General features: G+C 32.1%; 1 protein-coding gene and 1 pseudogene across 1 annotated transcript in view; one reads left to right on the forward strand and one right to left on the reverse strand.

Annotated features, from left to right (window-relative positions):
• PPM1E (protein phosphatase, Mg2+/Mn2+ dependent 1E) overlaps positions 1-27,632 on the reverse strand; it is a 123,903-nt gene that overhangs the window by 68,113 nt on the left and 28,158 nt on the right. The window lies entirely within an intron of this gene.
• Positions 26,689-26,807, forward strand: LOC111729402 (annotated as a pseudogene).

Raw genomic sequence — 27,632 nt, forward strand, 5'->3', positions numbered from 1 at the left:
ACATTACTTCCTTGTTTAAGAAAAAATTTAAACTCCTGATAGGAGTCACAAAGGCCCTAGGAGGGCCTGACTTGACTCTTGCCTAACTTCTCCAACTTTGTATCTGGTGACCTTCTATCTCACCCACTAGCTTCAATCACAATGGCAGGTCTCTATTGCCTCAGGGCTTTTTACCCTTCTGTCTGGATGCCTGTACCCTATACTCTTCATGTGGCTTGATCCTTTCCTTTTCAACAACTTTAGGTCTCGTCTTAAATATTAAATATATATCTGTGAGATGAATATGAGAATGAGCTCCTTGGTTAACTGCAGATACAGAAACTGCTACCCAAAAAAGAAAAAATATTATTTCCTACAAGTATTCAAATTAAGAAAGTGTTAAATGAAATCACTAATGTGATGCAGATAATTTACTGATCTTTATATATGAGATCTCTATTAGGTCAGGAGAGTAGGATACTAACAGAATCTAAATAAATGTTGCATTATTATTATATACTTCAAAAATAGTTGGTCAATTCTTGCTTTTAGAGACAACTCCCTTATTTGGGCAGAATTAAAGATACTTGACACAGGAAACGTTTCCTACTGACAAGAGAAACATTTTTACCTCATTCCTCTTTAGAATTTACAAAATGCCTATAGCTTTTGCTCCAGAAGAAATTATCAATATATCAGGTATTAATACCATAGACAATCATAAACTCCATTTTATATTTGAACTGTCTTATTTACCTTCAAAATCCCCTCATAATTTTCAGAGCTGCCTTCCCTAAAATTTAAAAAAAAAAAAAATTATAGTGGGCCCATGAACAACACAGGGGTTAGGGCACTGACTCCATGTAGTGGAAAATCAATGTGTAACTTTTGACTCCCTCCAAATTTAGTTATCCCTCAGTATCCACTGGAGATTGGTTCCAGGACCCCCTACAGATACCAAAATCCACAAATGCTCCAGTCCTCTATATAGAATGGCATAGATCGATGCATACAGTTGGCCTTCAGCATCTGCAGACTCCCACATGGGGATCATAAACAGTACATATATGTATTGAAAAAAAAATCCATGTATAAATGGTCCCACACAGTTCAAAACATATTGTTCAAACTGTATTCTCATATGTACAATACTAATCATGTTTTTCAGAGGATCAAAATCATAATGGGTTGTAAAATCAATTTATTGGTGAACGATGTTTTTAAAAATACATAGAATAGAAATGTCAGAGTTCATTATAGTTTTATAAAACTTCGATTTCAGTTTCATTTGTATATGTGCTCATGTGTGTGCACATGTTTAAGTCACAAGATGTCTCACAAACAATAAAATGTACTTTAAATGCCCAAAGTACATAACTGCCTCTTGAGAAGCAGTAGAGGTTAAAAGCTTTTAAAGAGATCTGTATTCTGGAAGTCTTTCCTCTGTCCAAGTTAAAAGACTTTGGACAAGTTATTTCGCCTATGTCTCCATTTTCTGGTCTGAAAATCAGTAATAATAGTATCTACCTTCTGTGATTATCTTAAGCACTTTTAGAGTGCTTATCAAATGCTCAATAGCACTCAATAAATATTAGCTATTATTTATTATTAACAGTCTATGATTTAAGTTCAATCCAGCCTGCCCTTAAAGTGGATACACTTTAAAGGCAGATTCTAGCTAATAGTATAATTGGTTGAATACACATTTGTTTCCCCTACTAGATAATAAATTCATGAAAGACCTAAGAAGTTAATGTCAAGTATAATAAAAAATGAAACAAAACATAGATTGGCCCCTATTTCTTTAAATGGTACCAGGAACCAAGAAACGATATTCCAGATTGATTACTACAAAACTGGAGGTAATTAAGCTGATTGTACCAGAAAGGATGGTACCTTTTACGCTTCCAGAATAAAAGAATTATATGGCCTAACCCTAGTAAAGTTGTTGGATCTCAAGAGAGACAGACAAATGATTGCTGGCTCAAAAGTGAGCATGGAAATCAGAATCTTGAAGATGCTATGCTTTTACATGGAAATGGCTACATGTGTAGAGCTAGACAAGGAGCTCCAATATCCAAACTTGGCATGAGGCAGAAGTATCACTTGTCCTTGCTCCGCCACTGCATGGCCACATGATTTATGGCTGAGCCTAAAAGAATCTTGTTTCAGTTGGAATCACAGTGCCAGATAAAGGAAAACTATTGCTTAACAGCTAAACTGAGTGTATCACAAGAAGCAAGAGCAGAACAGTGACCTAGGACATCTCAGGACACCTAGAACTCTTATGGAACCATAGGAAAAGAGAACAATTCTAGAAAATGTGTGATATTGGTCTTCTTGATAAATTTGCAAGAAGGGTTCAAGCCTATTTAATTTGATTTCAAAAATAAAGAAATATGGCATTTCTTGCATTTAGAGTATGATGGAGCTGTTACTTGTTACAACTGGCAATGGGAAATTATTGAAGATCTTTCAAGGGAGACCTACTTGATCAGACTTGTGAAATTAAACTTTCAGTGGCAAGCAGAATGGACTAAAAGAGGTAAATAGGAGTCAGAGAGATTAGTTAGGAAGGATTTACTGTATGGAGCTGGAGTAAATGTAAAAGCAACAGGGGAGGAAGGGAAGTAAATTAATTAGTGTTATGGACTACCTATTAGTTCTGTGTGGGATACTGCCACACACATGAACTCTTTTAATTCCTACAGCTACTCTTTGTGGTGTTATTACTCCTTGTCTTCAGAAGAGAGAATTGAGGCTTAGGCTAAGTAATTTATTCAGTTACACTACTAAGTAATTAACAGATTCAGGCTACAAACCTGGTTAGCTTGACCTCAGGGATCATATAGTTTTTCATTACAGCATGTTGAAGTGGTAGGGTATAAATGTAGAAGACATGCAAGGAAAAAATTCAAAGGACAAGGTAAATTGTTAGAGAAGAAAGGGGTCAAATTTGACAGAAGTAGGACTTGGTTGCCTAAGAGCTTGGAGAAAGGCTAGTCATTAAGGTCTAGCTGAAGGGTAGGATGCAATGAAATGAAAGAATTTGTGCAAGAAAATTACAGACAAAAAGACAAACTTTTATTTTGGGAGATTTGGAAATATATTTGAGGGAAGAACACTATAGTATGAACAAGATTTAAATAAAAGAGTTTTCTAGCTTATATACTCCAGGCAGAGTTTGCATAAATACATAATACAGTGGACCAGGTACCAAAAGATTGAAGAGTTAACTTGCTGAGTATCAGCTCTGTGAACAGGATCAAGAAAGCAAAAGAATCCAGAGAATCAGCAAGGAAAATACTGAAGCATCTCTCCATTTAGTTTGACTGTTAGAAGAAATAAACTTTAGCTGGACTTAGTAGATTTAGTGAAAAACTTAGTGGTAACAAATTAGTAGTAGTTCAGTGGGTGTGGTAGAATAGTTCAGTGGGTTTAAACAGTTCAATGGGTGTGGCATAATAGGAATGGAATAAACCAAGATCCAGAAAGATCAAGTCGCTGCCCATGCAAAAAAGATCTGGTTTCTGTCCATCTCTCTGATCTCTCCTTTCACGCTCCCCTTCATTTGCTAAGCTGCAGTCACACAGTCTTATTCCTGACTCTTGAACATACCTAGTTTTATTCCCTTTTGCACTTTTGGTTCCTTCATCTTAGAATGCTTTTCTCACAAATATTCACATGCCTGGCTCCTTCTTAAATGCCAGCTCCATAGAAATACCCTCCCAGTTACTCAAATTAAAATAACTCTGCCTCTAAGAACCCTCCATTACTTTGATTTTGCTCAAAAAACTTACCATCACCTGTAATTATTTAACTATTTTGTCAAGTGTCTATTGTCTGCCTCCTCTGGCAGAATATAAGTTCCTTGAGGGTGGGGACCACGTCTGTCATATTCACTCTAATATCCCCAGTGCCTAACAGGGCATGACACATAGTAGGTGCTCTATAAATATTTTTAAATGAGTAAGTGAAAGAAGTCAGGTGGAATTAAAGTCGTGCCAAGCAAAATGAGAATTAAGCCAAAAGTTTTGAATGTCTATGTTCTAGGCATTGGACTTTGTGCCTTCATATACATTAAACCATAAAAGCATTTAGGATTTTAACATACACATTTTATATGCTGATCAACATTACACTTTGCTTATTTTTCTATTCCTATCTTTTTATACCATTTTAACTCATTTGATTGCCTGATGTATTTTATACTTTGTAAGCCACCTCTAATACTTTATGAGAGTATAAATAATCTCATCTAATAAAGATGTAATTATGAATCCAGATCTTTTAAATTAGATCATTTCAGAGACTTGAAGTAAAAATAAAGAAAAATGGAAGGAAATATTTATTCATTTACTAGATAAGTGAAAATTCCAAGGGTAAGAATTGGCCAAATATATTCAGGTAATCTATTAGAGAAAGCCTGGGGGAAAAGATTGAACATTGCAATGATTCCTCTCACCTACCTCTCATCTACATTACTTTTATATTTTGATTACTGAATTTGAATATCCTATATTTCAGAGGATTCTATGTATAGGTGTGGTAAATCATCTTCAAATCACATTTTAGTAGAATTAAAGCATCCTAGGGTCATCAACAAGGTATTAAAACAATTTAAATTCTATTGGAGAAATGACGTACTTTCTTGTGTGTTAGGTGAAGTATTTGGAGACGTTTTCCAAAATCTATATGCTGTTATTATATAACAGCTCAGAAAATGCTTTTTGTATAAATGTGCTTACCTCTCAACAGGATGTTAAAACAGCCCATTTAAATAAGTATCAAATTATTTGGAAAATGGTACTGCCATTCCTTTATATTGCCTTTATGAATCTGGTAACTATTTTTGGATTCTCTGTGTTTTAAACAGGGAAGAATAATTCAATTCCCAGAAAGACAGTTGAAAAGGTAGAGCTATAGGTTGCCCAAATTTGAAGTCACTGCAATACTCATGAAGAGCTAGAGTAAAACAATAAAATTTTTTCTATTTCTTTTGAGGCCAAGTAAGGTCAAAATATATAATAACCATCTTGAGTGGGAAACATGAACTGAAAGCTGGACTAAAAGCAAGTGACTGTGAGAGAATCTTGTGTCTCCTGAGACAGGGTCTCCTTATTGTCTTTATAATAAGAAATGAGTATTGTATATTTTAGTTCAAATATGAATAAAAGCAGGACTTTCTCACAACTTGCCAATGCTTTGGAAACTACTTTTGACACTTCTGACTTTTAAACTAGATGAACATACTATACAGATATACATAAGTATAACATGTATGACATGTAGAGTTAAATGTTTGCTAAATTACATACTAAAATGTTATAAATTATTAAAATATAAAATTATTATGTTGAATAATTTGTTAATAGATGTTTTTATTCAGAACAAAATATCTGTCCAAAATTAGAGTTATATATTTGGTCACTTAAGTCATGAATGGGAAAGTATTAAATTTTTAAACAAAATAAAAATGCAATAAAACCACAATAGAGGAAGAAATTTCATGATTCCACACATAAAAGTTTCACTTGTGGATTGTTTAGTGTCTAACTTTAGATGCCAAAACTACTCATGGAAAAATGTACACAATCATGTATTTTAAAAATAATATGAATGAATAGAATGGTAGAAAATGTCCATAAAATGTTTTCTAAATCTGTTGTTATTATGGCCTTACATGGATTATGGTTCCATCACTGTCATATCCATCTAACGTTCATTTATTTTGTAACATAGACTATCTAGTATACAGCTATCATATTTTAATAGAAAATTTTTTCATTTAGGAAATGACTAAATTTCAAAGATGACAATGGACAATAAGATAACGCTGAAAACATTTTTAGAAAACATAAAAGATGATAGGAAATGGAAGAGTAGTATACAAACAATGTCTTTCACTGAAGGAAATCTGTTTACTGGGAAGCTGTTTCCTAAACCAAATTTACTAGCATGTTTCTTAACATACTTAACTTCAAAATTATATATTTCCATATGCTGAAAATATAAAAACCTAAAGTCAAAATAGTTTGACATTTTTTAAATCATAAAGGGTTTATACATTAAATCAAATGATTTAGATTTTAAATAATTTTCAAACTCAATGAATTCTTAAGTCAGATTATCGTTGCTCAAAAAAAAAAAACTGTGCTTTTGAATATAAAAATTCTAAATGCATTAAGCAAATCAACAATGAAGCTCTAATACCTCAAATTCCTCAGTTCTGTTCTAATTGCTACAAGGGAGCTAGAATATAGGGGAACCGAGATTTATAATAAAAATAGAACGAGAAGATGAAAATACATAAACTATGTGTAAACAGTGTATAAAAACTGAGCTTTATGTAGTAGAGGTATTAGTACTCAGAGAACAGAGATAAATAAAGATAACTTCTTATCTCTCACAGTGTTAAGTATAATTCAGGAACTCAGCAATTGTTTATAAAATAAAGGAATCAAGAGATCACAAAGGAAAACCAATTTTAAAAGCGACGATGGATATATTTATTAACTACAAAGAGAAATAAACTACAGTGGAGAAACCTGGAAAACACCAAATTAAATAAGTGTCAAGGTAAACATCACCAATAAGACCATCGACATCATGAATCCTTTGACATGATGCACTGAGGACACAACATCATTTCTGTGGTACCTTGCCAAAAATGCATAACTTCTTTCTAAACGTAAGAAATTATCAAATAAACTCAAATTTAGAGAATGCTATAAAATAACTAACCATTACTCATCAAAACTGTCAAAGTCATGAAAAGGAAAGAAAGACTGAGCAACTATTACAGATTAGAAAGGATTGAGGAGAAATAACAACTAAATGAAATATGGGATTCTGGATAAGATCCTGGGACAGATAAGGACATTAGTGGAAAATCTGGTAAAATTTGAATAAGTAATGAAGTTACTTTAATAGTATTGCAGCAGGGTTTGTACCATGGTTGAATAAAATATTCACATTAGGAGAAGTGAGGTAAGGGATATAAAGCGAATGATATATCATTTTTGCAACTTTTCTGTAATTTCTAAAATTAGTTCAAAAATATCTTTAATAAACAAAATTAAAAGCTATAGTGGGAATGCAAAACAATACCACAGGTAATAACACTTCCAAGACCATTTACAATAATGCAAAAAAAACTCTGAAATACTTAGGTAAAAATCTAACAAAACACATATAGGATATCTGTGCTGAAAACAACACAATGCTGATGAAAGAAATAAGATAAAATAACTGGAGAAAAATAGTATATTAATGAATTGAAGACTTAGCATAGTAAAGATGTCAATTATCTCAAAATTGATCTGAAATTGGTTTCATAAAACTCTTATCAAAATTCTAACAGGATATTTTTGTAGATATAGATAAGCTGTTTCTAAAATTAATACTGATGAAACCAATATAATACTGCATATCAATTATAATTTAAAATTTTTTTAAATAAAGTGTATATGTAAAAGCAAAGGAATTAGAATAGCTAAAAGAATTTTTTAAAAAATGGGAAGAATCACATTATCCTTTTTAAGACTTATGTAGATAAAAGTGACAAAGACAGTGGTATTGGTAGAGAGATAGATACAGAGATCAATAAAATAAAGAGTCCAGACATAGACTCACACATATACAAAAAACTAATTTTTGACACAGGCATAAAAGCAATTCAATGAAAAAAGAATAGCTATTTTTTTTTTAAACAAATAATGTTGGGACAATTGGTGATCTATAAGCAAAAATGAACCTTGACCTAAACCTCACAATTTATATAAAAATGAACTCCAAATGGATCATAGATCTAAATATAATGCTATAAAACTTTTAAAATTTGAGAAACTCTTTGTGAAATGCAAATTAAAGCCACCATGAGATACCACTACATACCTGTTAGAATGGTTAAAATAAAAAATACTGACTATACTGTACTAGATTCAAGAGTGTCTCCTGAAAATTTCTGTCTACCTGGAACCTCAGGACATGATCTTATTTAGAAAGAGAGTCTTTGCAGATGTAATTAATTAAGATGAGGCTATACTGGATTAGGGTAGACCCTAAATCTAATGTCTAGTGTTCTTATAAGAAGACCATAGGAACCCACAGAAACACAGAGCAGATATACACACAGAGAAAGATAGAAAGCCATATGAAAGACAGGCAGAGATTGGAGCTATGCTGCTACAATACAAGGAACACCAACTACTACCAGCAACTACAAGAAGCTAGGATAGACACGTGGAACCATTTCTTCCTCAGAGTATGGCCTTGCCAACACCTTGATTTCTGACTTCTAGCCTACATAACCGTGGGAGAATAAATTACTACTCATTTGTAGTAATGTGTACGGCAGCCCTAGGAAACAAATACAAATACCAAATGCTGGTAAGGACATGGAGCAATAGGATCTCTCATATGTTGCTGGTGGGAATATAAAGTGAAGCTGTGACATACTTTCTACACATTCAGAATGTAAAGTGACATACTCTGGAAAACTGGCAATTTCTCATAAAATTAAACAAATATCACCCAGCTCAGCAATCACACTCCTGGGTATTCACCCTAGAGAATTAAAAAGTTATATTCACACAAAAACCTGTATGAAGCTGAAAGCAACCTAAATATCTCGCAATGGATAAATGGATAAACAAGCTATGGTATATTTCTATAATAAAATATTATCATCAATAAAATTGAATGAACTTTTGATACATGTAACAGTGTAGATGGATATCAAGGGCATTATGCTAAGTGGAAAAAATCTCAAAAGGTCACATATTATGATTCCATTTATATAACATTCTTAAAATGACAAAATTATAGTGCTAGAGAACAGATTGGTGGTCTCGGGAGGTTAGTGTTGGGGTGTGTCTATAAAGGGGCAGCATGTGAGTTTCTTTGGGAGGTCTGCACCTCAATTGTGGTGATTATATGAACTTACATATGTGATAAAATTTCATAGAAATATACATCAGAAAACTTTTTTTTTTTTTTTAAAAGGAGTACATGTAAAATTTGGTAAAATCCAAGGTTAGTAGTTTAGTTAATAAACAGTAATGTACTAATGTCAGATTTGTTTCTCATAATTATACTATGGTTATATAGTTTATTCAGCCTATAATTCTCTTTTGGTATCTTAAGAAAATGTATATACACAGATGCAGATTGTAATAAATTTGCACCCATATATGAATTTTGGACTTTTTACTCCCATTATTTACATTTATTGGTAGAAATCTATCCTTCAGAGGCTCAGCCAAGAAAGTAGACTTGCCTGGTCTTATTTTCCATACTTTTACTGATGTTGCCCAATTTGTGTATCAGGAATATGGAGATAGTTGTTGTCACTGAGGGAACCTGGGGGAAGAATATATGTGAATTCTCTGTACTATTTTTGCAACTTCTATAGGAGTCTAAAATTATTTCAAAATGAAAGTTTTAAAAATTATTTTCACTTTATTATACAGAATAACTTAAACTTTCAACCTACTACCCAAAGTTGTGCTATGATTACATTGGGCGGGGCGGGGGGAGGGCCGGGGGTAAATGGTAGCAGAAGTTGTAAAAGATTGTTAAATCTTTACCAAAATGTAAAATGGAGTTACTATCTAAAATTGAAAAAGCAAGAAACAGCAAAAGAAACATTCTTTAGAGACATAGAGGTAAATCCCAGAAGAAACAACTTAAAGAATTAATAATAACTGCCTCTGAGAATTTGGGGATAAAGAAGAGACTGCTCTTTTTTAGTTACAGCTTTACAGTATACTATTTCACTTTACAAAAAAATATTTTACACATGTATTGCATTGAGTAAAAATAACAATTACTTTAAAAACCTACAGATTCTAATATTCCACTCCCAGACCAAATGTGTAACAATCTCCGAATAGATCTACATGTTTTAATGGCCTTAAAAGGTTTTAACTGCTTAGTTCAGTGGGTTAAAGCATTAGTATAAGATCATGGACTTAAATCCCGATGCAGGCTTTGTCATATTCCAAAATGTGAATTCCAAAATGCACCCTCAATCATAGCCAGCAGATTTAAATAAATACTGAACTTACTACAAAGAGGACCAAGAAAAAGATTTTAAATGGATCAGCACAATCTATTACCATTACAAGAAAACCTTCTTAAAAGTATACAAAAACCATACAGACAATAAGCTATAACAGACTCTTTATATATTAAAGATAGTAAGTTACACTGACAAGTTGAAACTAATTTCTCTTGCAATCTAAAATGATAGCAAGCAATAATTTTTATTATATAATTGGATAAAATGTACCTTCAATGTACTGTCCTCCTTCAATATAGCTTATCTTTAAGGTTCTGCTGAATTTAGTTGCCATAACAACCTAAGTAAGCCCTCTATTGCTTCAGACATCTGTAGCTATTTATAAAGCAACAGCTGGATCTGTCCAGCTAAATTTCTTTTATAAGACACTAGAGCAGTTTTTATTAGCTCTGAATAAACTTTAGAAAAATGTCAGGGATCACTAAAAGTAAAACATTTCTGTATTTTAAATATAGAAATGTACTATAAACTATATAGAATAAATCAGAAAATGAAAAAACACTGCATTTTCTTGCATTATTCCCTGAAGAAATATCTTGTTAACACAAAGCTTTCTAAACTGTCATTTTCTGAATTGAAATAGGCTTAGATATTTTAAATTGATTTCTTCTCTCCATAGTTAAAAAGTGCAAGACAGCCCACAAAGACATAAACACTGGCATTTATATTAAACAACATTTATCAGGAGCTAAGGCAACATAAATTCATTTTTAAAACTAGAATAGATATTTTACGACTGAATCCTTTTTCTTTTCAAAATGATTGTATTGGCTCCATTAAAATGACTAATAATAATTAGACCAGAGAAATGTTTATTTTCACTGATATGAGCTTTTGAGTATACATGTTGGAAAAATGAAAGGGTTATTCTGCAGCTTGTACCAGTCGATTGGCAGCTTCTTAGAGAGGCTCTGTGCCCTTGCTCAACACAGCACTCAGATTAAGGCTGCTCTAGTTAAGGCAATCTACTGTTGTTACTCACACAAAAAAGTTTTAAAATAAATTTATTGACTGATAATTGTTATATACATTTTTACCCTGGATTGAGATTTTCATCTATGTGCTCATCTCCTTTTAAGCTCCTATAATTCATGTTTTAAAAGCATATATAGTATCTTGTACATCAGTATATTTGGTGATAGTCTATTAATTTGCATGAAAATTAAATTTCACACCTTGTTTATAATTAACCTAATCTATGTTGAAGTTTATAATTGTTTTGCAATAATTAAAGAATGTACAAAAGACAATTTTCCAAGGAAAAAAATTAAGAACAAAACAACCGGCAATCCAAATAGCAGCAGCAATATTATTTCCAAATTTCAAAGGATGACTACGGATGCATAAGAACCATTCTCCTATGTTCATTTTGGTATAAAACATATCTAATTATTAAATGAGGCTTGTTTCCCTTTCACCTAAATCTTTCAGAGAATAGCATAATCACAATCCTTAGAAACCATTCCTGTGCCTGGAATTTCAAGTAAGTCTGCCTTTCATGCAAGTGCCCACATGATTATTTTCCCATTATTTTTTCCCCCCATTACTTTTATAGTTCCTTTCCTGCCCATTCCATTCCTTGAACAATTTACCAGAAGTGCTTACATGACAGGAATATGCCCATTTCAGCTTCTCTTAAACCAGACACAATTCTCCTGGCGTGACAGAAATGAGAATAAGACTTTATTTTTATATTTTGTCTTTACAGTTTATAAAGTGCCCACATGAACTATATTATCTGATGCACAAATAATTTTTTGACATAGGTAAGAGAGATATTACTCTCATTTTGAAAATCAGAAAAAATTAGGCTGGAAGGGTTTGCCCTAGGTCAAACGAGAAGAGCAAGAATAATCAGAACTCAGTTCTCCTGACATACCTTTTTCACAATGCTCTGATGCCTCACTATTTTATAAATAACAAGAGAAAAAAGTGGGGCAACTGATTTTGGCAGCCTGCAGTTGTTACAGACCCCGAACAACAGAATCAATTACAATCTACATTCTCCAACAGCAAGTCCTGGCAGAATGGCAGACCTGTCTGATATCGTAGCTTTGATTATCGACCAGAAGCTTAAATTTATGATTGTTATAATTAGAATTCCCCTACAGAAAAAAAAAAAAAAAAAGCACATTGTAGTCCAGAAAATAACCACCTATTAGATACAAATTTTCACATTTTCGATTCATGGCCAATCAGTGTTTAAAATATGAATTATCTCAAGTCAAAGAGCAAGTTTAGAAATGCCTGAGGGCTTCACCTTTAGGAATGTGAACACACTCTATTTTTAGGAAATGCTTAAGGCCAGTATAAAGTCAGAACAGAAGGGGAATAATAGAAACTGGCTCCACCTTTGACATTCTTCCTACCAGCTAACAATATAGCAAACACCTATTTTGTTCTAACCCTAATTATTAGCTAAACCCATAACAAAATCAGAAACAGTCTCATATTCTCTCTTCCTCTGAAGAGAGAGATTTGGGATTCTATTTGCCTCCTCAAAAAAAAAATCGTATTTAGCAACTATACTTTCAAGTGAACAACATATACTGCTGTTCGTGTTTTATAATGTCTGCTCTCATTCATGTACTTATTTATCTCATTCAGTACCATGTTTCGGTGCCTTCTTTGATCTATTTTCCACTTTTTTTTTTTTTTTTGCTGTTGTTACCATATCACCTGCATTATTTTATCTTTGTTTCTCCATCTCTCTTTGATAATTCTCATCTCTACTGGGCTCTTTGTCTTCTGCCTGTCAGATTCTTTTGTGACATTGCCACCTCAATTCCCACTTAAAGTCTTGCCTTCATCAACCACTCACGCTTTAAAATGCCTTAAAATGATCTTTTCACTTGATCTCCTTTCAAAATCTCATTACCTTGATGCATCTCAGTTAGTATTAGAAAAGCTAGTTTATTAAACTAGTTCATCCTAAAAGGTGCATAATTCTTGAATAACTGGTGTCATTTCAGAGAGAATGGGGAATAAATACAAGAAAAGACAATTCAGCCCACTCCCATCCCTGTCTCTAGCAAAGAGTAACGAAGTTAGTAAGCCTAGGAAAATTCTTTCACTAATTCCATCAACTCTCAAAATAAGTTCCCTTCATTGCTGAAGAGGACTTCGGTCATTCTATTTTCATCTCTTCTACTAGTTTCCTGAGGCCCTAATACTTGCTCTTCAACAGAGGGGATTCCATTTCTATTACATTGGAAAAGTACCTACCCTTCCCTAAGCTAAGTTAAATCAAATATCTAGAGTGTAGGAATCTTCATATTAAAGTGAAACAGCTTCTTTTTCTAGTGAACTCCCTCCTCCTCCTCAGGTGACTATAAAAATACAAAGTTTAGCTGAAGAACCCTATTAAATATAAAATAACCATTTATATAAATTGCTTACGATTTATACTTTAAACATCATACCTTAGAATTAGAATTAAGCTCATCATTAAATGTTTCAGATTAAGTTGTGTTTTATTTTATAATAACACAAAATTAGGTATGTATTCACTCTTCATAGTTTGTTGTACATATAGCACAGTAATCTGTTCACTTAAAATTAGGACTGTTGCTACTAACCCTTAAATATGACTTACTCACATAAGTAATTTCCTTTATTCATGATATACTTTAAATATATGTATTTTTAAATATTTGTTTGTATACCTAAATGAGATAACTTAGCACACAGACAATAATTCTGTTGAGCTTCCAACACAATATGGACACCAGAATGAAATAGCAGCTACCGATGGGAACTCAAAATGGATTAAAGACTTAAACATAAGACCTGAAACCATAAAACTTCTATAAGAAAAGATTGGGGGAAAGCTGCTTAAGATTGGTCTTAGCAATGATTTTTTGGACACGACACCAAAAACCCAGGCAACAAAAGCAAAAATAATGAATCAAATTAGAAAGTTTCTGAAAAGTAAAATGAATGAAATGAAAAGGCAACCGACTGAAAAGGAGAAAATATTTGCAAGTCATATATCTGATAAGAGGTTAATATTTCAATGGACTGTTTCTCAGCCATAAGAAAAGATGAAATACTGCCATTTGAGACAACATGGAAGTATCTTGAGATTACCGGGCTAAGCGAAATAAACCAGACAGAAAAAGTTGAGAACCATACAATTCTACTCATAAGTGGAATATAAAAATGAAAACAACAAATGAACAAGACAAACAGAGACTCATAAACACAGACAATAGTTTAATAGTTACCAGAGGGAAAAGGGGGAGGGGGAAGGTAGAAAGGGTAAAGGGGATCAAATATGTGGTGAAGGAAGAAAATTTAACTGGGTGGTGAACACACAATGCAATATACATATGATGTATTACTGAATTGTACACTTGAAACCTATATAAATGTATTAACCAACATCACCCCAATAAGTTAAAAAAATAAACAAACGAAAAATAAAGAGGTTAATATCCAAAATATATAAGGAATTCATACAACTCAATAGCAAAAAACCAAATAACCTGATTCAAATGGGCAAAAGACCTGAATAGACATTTTTCTAAAGAAGACATACAGATGGCCAGCAGGTATATAAAAAGATATTTAGCATAACTAATCAGCAGGGAAATGCAAATCAAAATCACAATGAGATATCACCTCACACCTGTTAGAATAGTAATTTCATCAAAAAGTCAAAAGATAACAAGTGTTGGTGAGGATGTGGAGAAAAGGAAATACTTGTGTACTGCTAGTGGGAATGTAAACTGGCACAACTATTATGGAAAACAGTATGGAGGTTCCTCAAAAAATTAAAAATAGAAGTGCCATATAAGCCAGCAATTCCACTTCTGGGTATATAGCCAAAGGAAATCACACACACTGGAAGATTATTTAGCATAATAAAAGAAGAAAATCCTACCATTTGTGACAACACGGATGAACCTGGAGGACATGATGCTAAACTAGACACACAAAAACAAATATCACATTATCTTTCTTATATGTGGAATCTTAAAAATAAAAAAGTCAATCTCATAGTAACAGAGTAGAATGGTAGTCACCAGAGGCTGGGGGGTATGGAGAAAGAAGAGATATTGCACAAAGGACAAAAGCTTTCTGTAATAAGATTAATAAATTCTGGAATCCTAATGTACAGCATGGTGATATTAAGGATAATGTCATGTATACTCGAACTTTGCTGAAAGAGTAAATCTCAAGTGTTCTTTCCACACACACACAATAGTAACTATGGGAGGTGATGGATGTTAATCATTTCAATTGTGATCATTATTTTATAATGTATATGCATATCAAACATCATATTGTATACCTTAAATATATAGGAAATATACATTTTTACTTGGCAAAAATAAAATTTATTTTATTTTATTTTTTATGGTGCCTATGGTTAATGAAATCCAGTAAGTTTCAGCTATACATTTTAACAGTAAGGCATATGTATTTACATTGTGTGTTCACCTCTCATAATAAATAAAATTTTAAAAATTAAAAAATGGTCATTGATGTGTATTCAGCCTGTTTTATTCAGCTATTTTGTCAGTGTTTTCAAGTCATATGTACATATATTTCCTATTTGTGGCCTAATAGGTGCATTCCTTAGGACACTAATCACATTTTGTACAACTGAATCCCAAGTAATTTGAAACAAAATAAAGCACATTTATCCACATTAAAATGGGTCCTAAAAAAAAAAATGGGTCCTGTACTTAGTTTTAACACATCATATGTATTATCTTTAATCTTCCCAGTAATCCTGTGAGGTAGTTACATCTAATCCCATTTTTCTGATGAGGAACTTGAAGTTTGAGAAGTTAACTACCTTGTTCAAGGTCACATAATTAGTAACTGGAGCCAGGATTAATTCCAAGTCTGTCTAACATCAAAATCCATGCCCTTTATCATTTATATTGTTATATTGTTTGCCACATATTCAAGAAAAAACGTGTAATTAGAAGTATGTCTATGGAAAATTAAGGGGCACAGATCAACAACCATAACAGTTATAAGATTTTATCATCTTACTTGATGAGGATTTATAAAGAGGAAACAGATTTTTACATAGTTATTCACCAAAGATTTACTGATCATTTATTATGAACTAGGCACTGTTCAATGATTCCTGTCCTTACAGAGCTTACAAAAAGAGGTTTTTCCAGGATGCAAGAAAGTTTCAAGTAAGTAGAAGAGAGGTGCTATAAAATAAGAGTACCGAATGGAGGTGGTAACCATCGGTAGTAAATTTTACCCAAGATCTAGGTGATTTAATTATCATTAGCTCATATATGGGTTGCCAGTACATGAAATACTAAGAAAATAGTGAACTCGGGGGCTATATTAAAAGCTTACACTAAAGGCTATATATAAAAATAAGTAGCCTTCAAATTTCTATAAATTAAAATCTAATTTTTATCCCTATATCCCTACAATAGTAATATTAAGTGGTTTGGGCTCATCTTTATTATAAACACCTTATATATATCAATATATAGCTATATATAACCTTATCAGTGCCAACGAGTAGTCAGTTTTTAGGTAAAGATGTTCTGAAGTACATAAAATCTACTACTTGTTACTTGTGTGACCTTAGGCAACTTATTTAATCTCTCTGTGTACCTCAAGTTTCTCCTCTGTAAAATAAAGATAATAAGAGGTCCTATCCCATATAGGTCATTGGGAAGGTTAAATTAAATAATATGTTTAAAGTACTTAGCACAGGGTCTGGCACACAGTAAGTACTCAGTAACAATTGTTATTAACTACTGTTTTTTTTTCCTGTTTAATATTATTTACTTTTTAAGTAAGGCACTAATAATAGACTAAATAGAATACAAATTTAACTTTAGAAAAACACTACAGTTTATTTTTATAGGAAAGCATATTTTCTAGGAGATAAGCAAAATGTAGTGTTTTATTACAAGTTTCAGAATGCTTGAGAATTCTGTGTTAACTAGTTTGAGAAGCAGCATAATTTATTTATAGCATGTTTCACTTTCTGGAATGGAAGAATTTTTCTAGCTTCTCAGTGAATGTATGACAAAGAAATCAGTATTTAAAATTTCAAATTTAGAGAAATGAAAAACAGAAAAATACTAAAAGCCAAGTCTAGACATGTTATTATCCCCAAATGATAACATATTTGTGAAATTCCAAGACCTTTTCACGCATTAAAATGAAAATAGTAAACATTTTCAAAATAAGGTAATAAGCCTTCCAAAACTATCTGTTAAAACATAATGTATGGTGCAATCACTGTGAAAAAGTTTGGCAGTTCCTCAGAAAGTTAAACATAGAATTATTATATGATCCAGAAATTCTACTCCTAGGTATATACTCAAAAGAATAGAAATCAGGGACTAAAAGAGATAATTTGTACGCCAATGTTCATAGTAACATTATTCACAATAGACAAAAAGTGGAAATAGTACAAATGTCCACTAACAGATGAATGGATAAACAAATGTGATATACAGACACAACGGAATATATTGTTCAGCCATTAAAAAATGAATCTGATACATGCTAATATAGATAACCTTGAAAACATTATGCTAAGTGAAATAAGAAAAATACAAAAGAACACATATAGCATGATTCTACTTATATGAATGAGGTACCCATAATAGGTAAATTCACAAAGATAGAAAGTAGAATAGATGTTTCCAGGGGAAGGGGGGATACATAGTTATTGTTTAATGGGTACAGAGTTTGTTTGAGATGATAAAGAAGTTCTGATGATAAACAGTAGTGATGGTTATACAAATTGTGAATTTATTTAATGCCACTGAAAGGTATATTTAAAAATAGTTAAAATGGTAAATTTTTTGTTATATATATTTTACCACAATAAAAAAGTTTTTAAAAATATAAGGTAGGAAGAATATATAATATTACTATAGACAGTAAAGAGAAGGAAATATTTTCAAATGTAAAAATAGGAAATTCTTTATTCTACACTTCAAATTACAACTACAAAAAATTCTTTTAATATTGATTGAGAGCAGAATAGAATTATAAATGGCAGTTCAATATCATAATCTTCTCAAGACAATGATTAGCATTATATTTAAAAGAGCAATTAACTTGGAGTTCCTCACTCAAGACTCAAAAGCAATGTCAAAGTCAGCCCTAGTAAATAATCAACATTTGATTTACAATGTCTGATATGAAAACTCTCAAAAACACCAAGAAAAAACACCTCAAAAAACACTCTGAAAGAAACAGCATTAACAAAGCTATCACTAAAAGCAAGAGAAAGCCCAATTCTCCCCACCCCTTCTGGGTAGCTCTAGAAGAACACATGATTTTTCACAATCACTAGTTGTATTTCAAGAATGCAGTGGCGTCTGACAAAAACGATGTGGTGGGGATCAAAATCAGGATAGCACACTATCACATGCTAATTCTGCAGAGATCTAAAGCAGTATATACTCTCCAGATAAACATTCTTGTTTACATAAAGTAACAGAAATCACATGAGATGTTGAATAATACCACCAATTTAGGATTCAGACTACGTACCATGTTGCGTTTAAGCCTGCCAGATACAGTGGCGCTTAGTTATAACAATGTCTCAACCACAATTTCCAGTTAACACTGATTTTAAGGAACTCGAATCAATATTCATACACTAACCACTCTAACTCACACACCTAATTATAGTTAATTTGGCAGAAGAGTAGTTTTTATTTTCCTACTGAGAATTCGGAAATTGAGGGCAAAGGTTTAAGTGGTTTATCCAAGAATTCAATGTTAATAACTTTAAAAGGAAAGAGTATGAACTTCTTTCATTAAGCATCCACATGTACTAAGCTAGAATATTTGTGCTATAAATATTTCTTAAACCCACCTGTGCCACAATTGTAATTTATTCCTTAAACCCACCTGTGCCACAATTGCACAGCTCAAGGGTGCGCCACTCATACCCTGGTCTGTGTTGGGGACAAGCAAACTTCTGGCTGTGAGTCAAAGCTGGCCCAACACCTGTTTTGGGAAGTGAAATTTTATTAGAATACAGCCACACCCATTTGTTTACATATTGCTGATGGCAATTTTTGTGCTACAACAGCAGGGTTCAGCAGTTGTGACAGATAGCTTATGGCCTGCAAAGCCTTAAATATTTACTATCTCACCCTTTACAGAAAAAAAATATAGCCAGTCCCTGGTCTGTGTGAATGCCGCCCCTGAAATAATGGGTTGCACAGCCTACACAGCAGCCCTGAAACAATCCACCGAAGAAGGTATTATTCATACTTGATAGATGGAAAAACTAGTACTCGGTAATATCAAATAATATGTCTAAGGTTATGTAGGTTTTAATGACAAAGTCAACTTTCAAATCCAGATCTTTGCACTAAATCACACAAGACCATGTATATATTGGGGGTACTAACAACACCTCCCACAGCTGTTCTTATAAGTTTCAAACATGTACATGAAAATATTAGAGAAACATTAGTTATTAATAATATTACACAGTAAAAATTAAACACTCATATAGTTTGGCCTTGTCTTTGTTCTTCTTTACTCTTCTACAAAATTAGGACTTTAAACATGCATGCCTCTGTATTTACCAGTCCCTCAAAATATCCTCACACTCCTATTCCCAACATCTTCCATCTATCCAAATGCTACTCCTTTTCTAGAATCAACTTAAATGCCACATTCTTAGTGACACCGTCTGATTCTCTAATCAATTCTCATCGCTCTTTCCTATATTCCCCTACAGCATGTTACTGCGAACTGTTTTAACACTTGTTTCATTCTATTTTTTATTATTTACTGATCTGTTTCTCCCATTGGATTTTATATTAAGAGACTATTTCTTATTCATCCTTATATTCACCTTAACCTTCCTCCCTCACCAAAGTTTCTATGAAAGTTCCTTGTACATAGTAAATATACACTGAATTAGACTCCCTGACACAGTACACCTAGTTCTGCTCCATGTTCCAATTTGTTGCTGGGTCACCTCCAGATCATTGTCCACTGCTCAAAAAAGGCAAGAGGAAAGTTAAAAAACTCTTTTAAATGAAATATATACAGAAATTTTAATTTCTACAATATTCAGTATGATATCCAATGCTTTAAATGTGAATTCCATAATTTAGTAATTTTTCTTTAAAAGATTAATGATTTAATCAGGTTTACCAATAGAATTTATTTCTTCATTTAATCTTTAAACCAAATTGTTCATATGCAAATCCTCTCACAAATAAACACAATGTTCTAACTCAGATGTTGGCAGCAGAATGTGTTCACAATGAACAACCCCTCCTGTCCTGGCAAGAATTATAAGATTAGCTAATTACAGTAGTCTCTCATATTTATTTTAATTGGGATAAGGAACAATCTGGATACATGAAAAAGCAAATGGCCCAGAAAGACATCTTAAGATTCTCCCACAATTATGGAAGTCCCACTAAGTCAACTTAAATTGAATTTTTCTCTACCATGTTCACAGTTTTTCTATGGTAGAGAAATGCCAAGTTGTGAAGTTTTCATGAGAAAGAGGCTAAGAAGATCCCATTGTAAAAGCTAGCCAAGATAAAACTATTTTAAGTTGGAGCCTAAAGTTTGACGAAAAGAGGGCGGAGATATATACACAAATAGAAGGCAGTCTCTGCTACAAAAGAGCTTGGGTTTTCTTTTGGGGAGAAAAAAATAAACATATGAAATATCTTGAGAATGATGAACATTATATCTTATAGGCAGTGATTCAATATATTTCTCTCATTTCACAAATTTTTATGGCTACTGCCCTAAAAAGCAAAAAAGCACACAAATATGCAATATCATTTGGGCCTTAACATTGAGCCACAGGAATCGAAGGGAAGGAGGAGAAGATTATTGTTCATCTTTCATGAAATGTATTCCGCTTGCTTCTAAAAGGACTTGAGAAAACCTGCAGAGTAAAACAATCTGTGCTATTTATGATTAAAACAAAATATATACCTCTAACAAGGCAGAAAAGTAAATATATCACCTGAGGTAAGTAGATTATATTGGACTAAAAAAAAGAAACGACATACTCTTCTACCATTTTTAACAACAGAATGTAAAACTAACATCAAACACATATTTTGCTATGAATTCAGCATCATAAACATGCTGAACAGACTATATTAGAAGTCCTCATTCTTAGGGTTTAGAGAATATAAAAAAATAAAATGAAATTCTGAGATATCCATCCTGCCTTTATCTTTCACCCTTCATCTTTTAATGACAAAGGATAACAATGTTAATAAGATATATTTTTTCTTCTCCAGCTAATGAACTGCAAAAATAAAATTGTACCATTAGAGGGACAGCACAAATTCTTTCAATTTATACCTGCGAATCAGTAATTAGTAACACCTTATAGACACAGGTAAAACAGGACACTTCAGTTACATATATTCCTACAGTTTAAGACAACAGTTAACAATACAAATAAAAAAGTCTCCATTTTTTTCCAGTTAATTTTATTGATCATACAATATATAAAAATTTCAACAGATTTTGAAGATGTAAGACAATTTGATTGCTAAGAGGATTCACTTTTGATAAGATAGTGTAAAGAATAAATTCTAAATTTCTATTCAAAAGGCAGAGTCTCATTTTAGGCTGCTATATAGATATATTACTTCTCCTATCTTCTATTTCAGGCAAATGGAATACTAATTTACCCTGAAAAAAAACAAAACCTCAATATAGGTCACCTAAAAATGCTGGCTGACCTATGAAAGTCACTTTTAGATAAATGACAAGTTCACAATCAAAATGACAAAACATAGGAAGCAAGCCACTGTGATTAAGGGTCAGCAGAAATATAAACACAAGACTCAGACCCACAAAGACAGTGGATATAAAAATATGCCTTAGAAGACACTATTCAATCAAAAGGCAGATTTGAAAAGAAACCTAATAGAATTTCTAGAATCTGGACATATAATAATTAAAATTACAAATTTGGTGGACAGGTTAAGCAGCAGGGTTAGGTGAACCTGAAGTGAGAATTTACAGTTTGCACTGGAAGACAGATCTGAAGAATTTGTTCAGATGCAAAATGGAAATAGAGATGAGTTAACAGAAAAGGAAGAATCCAGAATGTGAGAAAGTCTACCAAAAAATGATCTGGTTTCCTCAACGAATAGGTGGTGTAAGTAAGTAAGTAAGTAAGTAAGTAAGTAAGTAAGTAAATAAATAAATAAATAAAGTGATAGGGAATTGCTAGAGATTAAAAGATTTAAGAGACTTATCAAAGTAATTAATGAATGGATTGTTTTGAATACTACTTTGAATACTTATTGGATACTAGATGATACTACTAAATTGTACACCTGAAACTTACTGGATTTCGTTAACCAATGTCGCCATAATTAATTAATAAATGAATGAATGGATAGATAGATAGATAATCCAATAATCCAGGGGAAAAACTAGATCAAAGTTGGAGGAAATGGAAAACAAGTTTGACCATATTGGTTGTTTTGGAGTCATTGTTCTATTCTCTTTAGTGTATTTTTAAATGTCCAAAATAAAAAGGTGTGTGTGTGTGTGTGTGTGTGTGTGTGTGTGTGTGTGTGTGTTTACTAGATTAGTAGAGTCATGGGAAAGAACAAAGAGTGCCAGTGGATAGCAAGGTTTCTTTTGGGGTGATGAAAGAATTCTAAAATTAGAGCATAATGATAGTTGTACAACTCTGAAAATTTGCTAAAAAATCATTGAGCTACACACTTAAAATGGGTGAATTTTATGGCATGTAAGTTATATCTCAATAAAGCCATTTTTAAAATTGACATTAATCTCCCTCTCCTCTTTCTTACATACTCCTAGAAATAAATTTGAGTATGAGCGCTCTATGAAGAAAATTATTAAATTTGATTTAAAGACATTAAAAACCTAAATAAATGGAGATTTATTATCTTCATGAAAATTCTATTCAAAATGGTCTATAAATTCAATATATAAGTTCAATATATAAGTTCAATAACAATATAGCAGGATTTCTCATAAGACTTAACAAATTGATCCTAAGGTTTATAATAGAAAAACAAAGGGTCATGAATAGACAAAACATTCCTGAAGAACACTCTTGAAGAAACTGACCCTATTAGACTTACTTTAATACTAAAAAAATAAAGCTGGTGCACTTATAAACAAATTTAAAATAATAGAGAGCCTAGAAATAGGCCCATGAAAATATGAAAACTCAATAAAGGTGGCATTATAAATGAGTACATGCATATATACATGTGTGTACACACACACACACACCCCCCTAGGAATAAAAATGCTGGATCAAAGGGTTATACCAGTTAACATTTCCACCAGCAGTGTATAAGAGTTCTTGTTTTTTCTGCATTTTTGTCAATATTTGGGATGATCTCTTTAATTTCTACAAATTTGGTAGGTGTAAAAAGTTTGTTTCATTGAGTTTATAATTTCCATTTCTTTGATCTCTAATGAAATTGAGCATCTTTTAAATATGTTTCTTAACTATTCTTTTCTCTTCATAGAATGCCTATTCCTATTATTTGTCTATCTATAGAGTTGCCTTTTCCTTATTGATTTGTGGGAGTTCTTTCCTTTATCAGTTATGTGTTACAAATATCTTTTCCCATTCTATAGTTTTTCTTTGTGCTTTTTAACATTCTTTTTTTATTGAGATATAATTCCCATATTATAAAGCTTATTCATTTAAAGTATACAATTCAATGGTTTTTAGTATATTCAGAGTTCTACAACCATCAGGTGATTTTCTCGCCTGACAGAATTAACCAAAAAGCATATTTTCACTTTACATACCAACCGCTGCTTAAATATTACTTACATTTAAAATTGAGCAACTAAATAATAATATTTAGTTCAATTCAACTCAGTTGTTTATTGGGTGGCTACTATGTATAAGGTGCTCTAAAATGTATAACAATAATATACAAGATATAGTTCTGACATTCCAGAGTTAGAGGGGAAGCCTAACAATCAAGTATGTTCACTAAAACATTTTTTTAGAAAAAAAATTTATTATAAAAAATATCAAACTTATACAAAAGCAGAGAGAATAACAGAGTAAATCCCCACATACCCAAGTTCAACAACTACCAACATAAAACATTTTCTAATGTTGCTGCAATTAGGAGCTATTAGCATTCACTGTAAGATTTGAAGACCTCCCATAAAAAGTCCTTTTTAAATTTTTTCTGTTTAATATAACCATGACAGTAACAAAGTAGAAAACATAGAATAATGTGATTAGGCTATCCTGCAGTGGCTACTTTCATATTCCTCTACTTCATCCTCATCTCTCATTCCTGTATTACAAATCCCCAAAGACCCAGTGTGACAAACGCTGAGCTCAGAGGGAGGAGAAAGGGAAGCACTTGAATAAGCAAAGGCAAGGCTGTCATTAGCACACAGAGGAAGAGCAAAAGGCTAGAAACTCACACATTGAGTTTTTTTCCCATCACATTTTTTAAACCATTTATTAGTAGAAAAAGAGATCTAATTACTCTTTCAAATCAATCCCCACCGTGTCAACAATAAACTTTTTCCATCTATAGCCCTCTTTCCACATATTTTACATTTCTGATCATATTAATTTTCTCAGCAAAATTATAGTAATAAAGATGGATTTGAGTCAATTGATATAAATTCCAATTCTGCTGCTACAAGCTACATGACATTAGCAAGTTACTTCCTGATGTTTGTTTGCTTACCTGAAAAACTGAGACACTTTCTACTTTCAGAGGGCTGCTAAAAGAGTTAAATAAAGTATGCACAGCATTTGGTATATAGTAAGTCCTACTGATTCTCCTTTTTTCTCATGTCTTTTCAGGTGGCACTTACCTTGACCAATTAATATACAAAATTCTCCCTGCTTGTACGAACAATTCATTTTGCTTCAACCACATATGTATGTATATGACAAAAACCTTATCTTTGAATCATTATCACTAGATTATCTTTACATTTTCTAAGTTTTATTAACATAAAGCACATAAAATACGCACAATTGAAAATCATTAAGCCAATTAAAAATTAACAACTTTAATTTTAGTTTACTATTAATAAAGTATGACATTTTAAATCTTTAATAATAATAAGCACTTGCCATAGGCCAGGCACTGTGCTAAGTGCTTTGCATATAATTTGATCATTTAATGCTCATAATAACCCTATCACTATTTCATAAATGAAGCAGCTGAGGCTTTAAGAAGTTACCTAAATGGTACAATGCTCTTTTGGACCAAGTCCAGTGCTACTTTGAAGAGCTGGCATAGGTCTATCTGATAGTAGGCGCTTGTTCATGATTATTTATAATTACCCCATTATAATGGCTCTTATTGCTATCTAATATTTCCTTTCGGTGGCTATGGAAACACAAGGAAAACTCTGAACAGTAAAAATTTTAAAACTAGACACATACAACAATTTCTTAAAAAAAAAAAAAAAAGAGGCAAACCAAGACAATTTCCTCTAGTAACATAGAGTTGTATCTGAGATCACCTAGACTTAGTAGAATCTGACTTTTAACGTTGTAATGTAAGATTTGAAAAGCTAGCAAATGTTTTTCTGGAAGTAGTATGGGTGGTTTTGTCAAAAACAGAAAATCACCTAGGGCACTGTAGAAGGGAAAACGCCCTGGTTTTCCTACTTTTCCTTGTTAAAAATTTATTAGCACTCAGGGATATAGTAGAACTGAGTTCTATTTACATAGCTTAATAAATGGTTCATACTATTTGGCATCATAGAGTACCCCTAAATTAAATGCATCTTTCTTATAGAAATGGCATCTTTCTTACCCTGATGAGATTTATTTATGGTTAGTAAACAATATTTCTAAACTACAAAACTTAACATATGAACTGTTGCTGTCAAAATTATTACATTTAATATTTAGGAGTATGGGCAAAAAAACATATTTAAAAAATGGTCTTAGTTTAAATAGTTTAACTTTTAAAAAAATTTATCCTGTGTGTTTTAAATTCTACCTTTCGCTTATATAAATAATAATTAGTGATGACTCACTTTCCAAAAGGGGAGGATAATTTTACATTTTGGTATAGCATTTTTTTGACATATCTGCCAGAAAAGGGGACTTAACACATACTAATAAGTATTTTGCTCATATTATACATACTTATTTAGTATTTTCCTTCCTGAAACTATGATTTTGGATACTGTTTTCTTTTCCAAAGATGGCAAGATAAGCCAGTATGAAATAAGATAACAAATAAAAAAGAAAATGAAATAATATAAGTACCAAGTATTTCAACTCAATTCATTCATTGCCTATATTAGAAAACAAGAAATTATATGACCTAAGGTTCAACCTTAAAAAGAGAGAAAAATAAGAGCAGAGTAAACCCAGAATAAGTAAAAGGAAAGAAGTAATAAAGAACTATAATCAGTGAAGTACAAATCAGGAAATAATAGAGAAAATAAAGTCAAAAGCTGTTCTTAGAAAGGATCAACAAAACTGATAAAAGTAATAAAACTGATATCCTAGCTAAACTAGTCAAAAAATAAATAAACAGAACAGTAGTGTAAGACATGAAAGAGGATATCACCCTAGATCCTACAGACATTAAAATAATAAAGGAATATTATGAACAAACTTATGCCAATAAGTTTGACAATTTATATGAAACAGAAAAGTCTACAGCCATGCCACCCTGAACAAGACCAATCTCATCTGATCTTGGAAACTAAGCAGGGTCGGGCCTGGTTAGTACTTGGATGGGAGACCACCTAGGAAGACCAGGTGCTGTAGGTGTAAAAAATAAGAGATTATAAACTGACAGGATCCTGCAATCTATGAGGTCAACCAAGGGTTGCCTCGCCTAAAAAAATAAAAGAAAATAAAAAATAAAAGAAATGAAACAGATGAATTTTTTGAAAAATACCATTTACTGAGACTTATATAAGATGAAATAGAAAAATCTGAGTAGCCCTATATCTAGTCAAGAAATTGAATTTATCAAAAACCTCTCCACAAAGAAAGCCCCAGGCCAGAATGGTTTATTGGTTAATTCTACCAAACACTTAAAGAACATCAATCTTATACAAACTCCTTCAGAAAATGAAAGAAAATACTTTTAAACATTTCATGAGTTCAACATAACCCACTAATAAAACCAGAGAATGTACAAAGAAAAAAGAAAAGGAGAGAGAAGAGAAAAAGATAAATAAAAAAAGAAAGAGAAAGAAAAGGGAAGAGGGGAAGGAAAGAAAAAAAATTACAGGTTGATATCCTTCATGAACGAAGATGTAAACATCTAAAAATAAAATATTAGCAGACTGAATCTAGTAATATCTAAAAATATACCATGACTAAGGGAGGTTTATCCAAGGAATGCAAAGTTGGTTTAATATAAAAATAAAAACCAGTAAAGGTAATTCACCATATTAGTAGAATAAAGGACAAAAAAATACAATCATTTAAATGGATACAGAAAAAAACATGACAAAATTCAATATCCATCCATGATAAAAACTCTCAGAAAATCAGAAACAGAATGGAACTTCCTTGGCCTGACAAAGGGCATGTAAAAAACATCTAACATAATACTTAGTGGTGACATATTGACATTTTTTCCCC

This window comes from Pteropus vampyrus, unplaced genomic scaffold (assembly GCF_000151845.1).
Source record: "Pteropus vampyrus isolate Shadow unplaced genomic scaffold, Pvam_2.0 Scaffold261, whole genome shotgun sequence".
Lineage (NCBI taxonomy): Eukaryota > Metazoa > Chordata > Mammalia > Chiroptera > Pteropodidae > Pteropus > Pteropus vampyrus.